General features: G+C 44.0%; 1 protein-coding gene across 1 annotated transcript in view; it reads right to left on the bottom strand.

Annotated features, from left to right (window-relative positions):
• Window positions 1–446, bottom strand: part of CAPRIN1 (cell cycle associated protein 1) — a 32884-nt gene extending 32438 nt beyond the window's left edge. The window contains exon 1 of the mRNA XM_004369778.2: window positions 287–446. The gene's annotated coding sequence lies outside the window, so the exon portion shown is untranslated. The remainder of the gene's footprint in view (window positions 1–286) is intronic.
• Between the last annotated feature and the right edge of the window lie 5370 nt (window positions 447–5816).

The raw sequence follows: 5816 nt of genomic DNA, 5'->3' as shown, positions 1-5816 counted from the left end.
GAGGCCCGCGCCGGGGGCGGAGCCTGGAGGCCCTGCCTGCCAACGGTCAGTGCAACGGTCCCCGCCGGGGCGGGCCGGGGACTCGTCGCCTTCCGAGAAAGGGAGGGAAGGGAAAGGTCGGGGCTAAGAGGCAGAGAAGGGGAGGAGAAGGGCACTGGAATGGCCGGGGGGAGGGAAGACTTGGAGAGCAAGCCCCTCGCGAAGCTCCAGTCGATCCTGAGGTAAAGGACACTCGGGCGCAGCGGCCCTCTTCCCTTTCAGCGCCTCGGTCCGGGGTGGCGCTCACCGTGCGCGAGCAGAAGCCGCTGGAGTTCCCAAGTGGGCGGCTGAGGGGGCAACGGTGGCGGTGCGTTCTAGGCAGTGTTGTGCGCTCCGTGGGCGCAGGCCGCTTCGCCCTGTCCCCGCTGCAACGAGAACCGCTGCTAGTGAGGCGAAGAGCCGGGAGCGGGAGGGACTTAGCCAGCCCTCTGAGGCGGAGGGGGCGGGCGAAGCAGCTGGCGGGGCCCTTTGCGGCCGCTTGGGCTGCCCAGCACGAACGCCTGTCTGGAGGTGCCCGCCCGGTCTCCTACCAGCCGGGCCCAAGGCCCTGTTCTGGTGGGCTGCAACTCCTCGCGGGTCAGGACGGCCCCGGGGAGGCTGATGGAGCGGCGCCTTGATTTTTTTAGAGAAATCGAAGCTAGGGTCCTTCAGGCGAAGTCGCTTGACGCCCAGACGGGGACAATAGGTGTCAAGCATCTGGATCTGGAGTTGGCGACTGCACTGTGAAGCGCCCTTATTTGGGGGGAAGGGGGGCAGAGGTTTCTGCAAGTAAGGGGTTCGTGGGGTGGGTGGTGCAGTCTCAGCCTGTAGAATTCCTTCTGTATGGAGAGCAAGCAAACTCCCATACCCCAAAAGATGTTTTGAAAATAGACATAACTCGCCGCTCCCCCACAAAACAATCACAGTAACCTAGGAGTTCTCTGTAGAAGCAGTTGGGATTAGCATGATTGGTGACTTATAAAGTCTTAAAACTCCAGGCTTGTTAAAAATAATGCTCAGCCACCCTAAGATGATATTTATCCAATAACCAAAAAACAACAACAACCATTACCGTGGAGTCGGACTCATAGTGACCCTATAGGACAGGATAGAACTGCGCCCCATAGGGTTCCCAAGGCTGTAAATCTTTACAGAAGCAGACTGCCACATCCTTCTCCCGCATTTATCCAGTAGGCTTGATTATTACCAATTATTGGGCTTTTTTCCACCTTTTGTTTTAGATTTACTTAAAATGTGTAAAAGAACGTTGAGTGAAATATTTAGATATGTATAGATGAGAATTATTTCAGCCTTGTAATTAACCTATTAGCAGAAAAGGAGAAACCCAGTGCTGAAAGAAAATGTAGTAAAAGATAATTGGTGGAAAATTCAGCAACATAATATCGTATGACGAGTAAATGACCCATTTATCATTTAAATTCCATGAAAAGGTTTTTAGAACAGGATTCTACCAGAACCACTATTCCTTGGGGAATAAAATGAATAATACTGGCTGACAACAGTGCATCCTTAGGGAGCCTGGAGAAACACACAACAGCAGCCTCTGGTCTCAAAATATTCCAGCTAGCTACCAAGTCTTTATTCATTAAAATATTTATTGAGCACCTTACAGTGCTAGGTGTAGTGGGCAAAGCAAATACTCCTATTCTCATGGAGTTTACATTCTAGGTGGGGGCAAGATTAAACTACATGCAGTGAGATAGTGAAGTGGTAGAAAAATAACAGGATGGTCAGTAAAAGCCTCACGGAGTGACATTTGAGCCTAGACCTGAAGGAAGTGAGGGAGGAGGCTAAGCAATTATCTTGGAAGAATAATTTTCCAGGTAGAGGGAACATGAAGTGCTGAGATCTAAGATGAGAATGTGCTTGGCGGGTTCAAGGGAACAGTGAGGAGGCCAGAAGGGCTAGAGCAGAGAGTAGGAGATGAGGTCAAAGACATAAATGGGGACCAGTGTTGTAGGGACCCACAGAACATTTTAAGGACTTTAGCTTTTGCCGAGTGAAATGGGGAGTCACTGCATGCATAATTTCAGAGGAGTCACATAATCAACATCTGTTTTAAAGAAATTACTCTTGCTGCTGTATTAAAAATTTATTTTAAGTGTGCATTAGGGGTGGAGGGGAGGGCAAGAGCAGAGTCTGGGATTCTGACTCATGGTGACCCCATGTGTGCGGAGTAGAACTGCTCCATAGGATTTTCAAGGCTGTGAACTTCTAGAAGCAGATCGCCAGGGCACTTAACCATTTATTTGCACCATGCAGGGACCAGTTACCCCTTGCTGTTGAGTTGATTCTGACTCATAGTGACCTATAGGACAAAGAACTGCCCCATAGGGTTTCTGAGGAGCAGCTGGTGGATTCCAGCTACCAACCTTTTTGGTTAGCAGCCATATCTTGCCATAGCTGTCAACTACTGTGCCACCAGGGCTCCGTTAGGAAGCTATTAAAATTAACTCAGCCTGTGGATGGTGGTGGCCAAGGTCAAGATGTAACCATGAAGGTAGTGACAAGTGTTTGGATTCTTTATGCATTGTGATAGTAAGAGAAATCAAAGTTGACCTAAGCTTATTTAAGACTTAAGCACTTGCACGGTGTTTACCAATATTCTAAGCATTATGCTAGACCTAGAGAATAGAAAAGTTTATAATCCCTTAGCTACTTGCAATACAAAGTGTACTCAGCCCAATCATTATCAGTATCACCTACGAGTTTGTTAGAAATACTGGTTCTCAGGCCCCACCCCAAACCTACTGAATTAATTTGCATTTCAACAAGATCCTGAGGTGATTTATATACATATTAAAATTTGAAAACTCACTTCTTCAGAACTTGACCAATGTCTTTGAGAGCTGATATGAAATACTCTAGTGGGAAAGTTCTCCCCATACCTACAGAATCAAACCATCAGAGTGGAGCCCAGAAATCTGTATTTTAACAAGCCTTCTGGGTGATTTTAATGTATACTAAAGTATGAGAACCACTTATTTTGAAGACCTCTAATAGTTCAGTTTCGTACTGAAGAGGGCTTGTGATAGGTGTGCCAAGGAAAGACAAAAAAGACCTTTCCCTGGCACATTGCCCAATAATGATTACCCAAGTGTAAAGATTCATCATCAGCTAAATTAGGCCTTTTTTTAAGGAAAACATGGTGAGAGGGGAGCAAGACCCATGAGTTAACATATGACAAAGATTCACATTTGAGGTCCATCTCAGAGCATATCAAGATAGGCTAGCTTATGCTACAATACCAACTTTGAAATCTCTGTGTTTTAAAAAAGGGGACTGCAAACAGTAGCCGTCTATTTTTGTAAATAAAGCTCATTGGGATACAGCCATGTCCATTCATTTACGTATTTTCTATGCCTGCTTTCCTGCCACAATAAAGCAGAGTTGAGTAGTTGTAACAGACAGTATGATCTTGTTGTTGTTAGGTGCCGTGGAGTTGCTTCCGATATATAGCAACCCTATGTACAACAGAACAAAACACTGCCCAGTCCTGCACCATCCTCACAGTCGTTATGTTTGAGCCCATTGTTGCAGCCACCACTGTGTCAACCCATCTTATGGGGTCTTCCTCTTTTTCCCTGACCCTCTACCAAGCATGATGTCCTTCTTCAGGGACTGGTGCCTCCTGATAACATGTCCAAGGTACATGAGATGAAGTCTCACCATCCTCGCTTCTAAGGAGCATTCTGCCTGTACTTCTTCCAAGACAAGAGTTGTTGATTCTTTTGGCAGTCCATGGTATATTCAATATTCTTCACCAGCACCATAATTCAAAGGCATCAGTTCTTCTTTGGTCTTCCTTATTCATCGTCCAGCTTTCACATGCATATGAGGTGATTGAAAATAGCATGGCTTGGGTCAGACACACCTTAGTCCTCAAAGTGACATCTTTGCTTTTTAATACTTCAAAGAGGTCTTTTGCAGCAGATTTGCCCAATGCAACATGTCATTTGATTTCTTGACTGCTGCTTCCTTAGGCATTAATTGTGGATCCAAGTAGAATGAAATCCTTGACAACTTCAATCTTTTCTCTGTTTATTATGATGTTGCTTATTGGTCCAGTTGTGAGGATTTTTTGTTTTCTTTATGTTGACGTTTAATCCATACTGAAAGCTGTAGTCTTGATCTTCATCAATAAGTGTTTCAAGTCCCCTTCACTTTCAGCAAGCAAGTTGTTAATGAGTCTTCCTCTAATCCTGATGCTATATTCTTCTTCATATAGTCCAGCTTCTCAGATTATTTGCTCAGCATACAGGTTGAATAAGTATGGTGAAAGGATGCAACTCTGACACACCTTTCCTGATTTTAAACCACGCGGTATCCCCTTGTTCTGTTCGAATGACTGCTTGTTGGTCTACGTACAGGTTCCACATGAGCACGTTTAAGTGTTCTGGAATTCCCCTTGTTTGCAATGTTATCCATAATTTGTTATGATCCACATAGTCGAATGCCTTTGCATAGTCAATAAAACACAGGTAAACATTTTTCTGGTGTTCTCTGCTTTCAGCCAAGATCCATCTAACATCAGCAAAGATATCCCTTGTTCCATGTCCTCTTCCGAATACGGCTTGAATTTCTGGCAGCAACCTGTCCATGTACTGCTGCAACCACTTTTGAATCATCTTCAGCAGAATTTTACTTGTATGTGATATTAATGATATTGTTCGATAATTTCCACATTCTGTTTGATCACCTTTCTTTGGAATGGGCACAAATATGGATCCCTTCCAGTTGGCTGGCCAGGTAGCTGTCTTCCAAATTTTTTAGCATAGATGAATGAGCACTTTCAACATTGCATTCATTTATTAAAGCATCTCAGTTGGTATTCCGTCAATTCCTGGAGTTTCGTTTTTTGCCAGTGCCTTCAGTGCAGCTTTGACTTCTTCGATACCATCTGTTCTTGGTCATATGCTACCTCCTGAAATGATTGAACGTCGATCAATTCTTTTTGATACAGTGGCTCTGTATTCCATCTTCTTTTGATGCTTCCTGCATCATTCAATGTTTTGCCCACAGAATCCTTCAGTATTGCAACTCGAGGCTTCAATTTTTTCTTCGGTTGTTTCAGCTTAAGAAATACCGAGTGTGTTCTTCCCTTTTGGTTTTCTAACTCCAGGTCTTTGCACATTTCATCATGATACTTTGTCTTCTCTAGCCGCCCTTTGAAATCTTCTATTCAGCTCTTTCACTTCATCATTTCTTCCATTTGCTTTAGCTCCTCTGAGCTCAAGAGCAAGTTTCAGAGTCTCTTCTGACATCCATTTTGGTCTTTTCTTTCTTTCCTGTCTTTTTAATGACCTTCTGCTTTCTTATATGATGTCCTTAATTTCTTCCCACAACTCTCTGGTCTTTGGTCATTGGTGTTCAGTATGTCAAATCTGTTCTTGAGATGGATATACTCAAGGTCATGCTTGGCTCTCATGGACTTATTTTAATTTTCTTCAGCTTCAACTTGAAATTGCATATGAGCAACTGATGATCTGTTCTACAGTTGAGCCCTGGCCTTGTTCTGACTGATGATATTGAGCTTTCCGTCGTATCTTTCCACAGATGTAGTCGATTTGATTCCTGTGTATTCCATCTTATGAGGTCCATATGTATAGTTGACATTTATGTTGTTGGAAAAAGGTATTTCCAATGAATAGATCATTGGTCTTGCAAAATTCTATCACGCAGTCTCCAGTGTCGTTTCTTTCACCAAGGCTATATTTTCCAACTACTGACCCTTTTTTGTTTCCAATTTTGCATTCCAATCACCAGTAATTGTCAAT

The sequence above is a fragment of the Trichechus manatus genome, unplaced genomic scaffold (genome assembly GCF_000243295.1).
Source record: "Trichechus manatus latirostris isolate Lorelei unplaced genomic scaffold, TriManLat1.0 scaffold00006, whole genome shotgun sequence".
NCBI lineage: Eukaryota > Metazoa > Chordata > Mammalia > Sirenia > Trichechidae > Trichechus > Trichechus manatus.
This window is presented reverse-complemented; position numbering and strand designations above follow the sequence as displayed.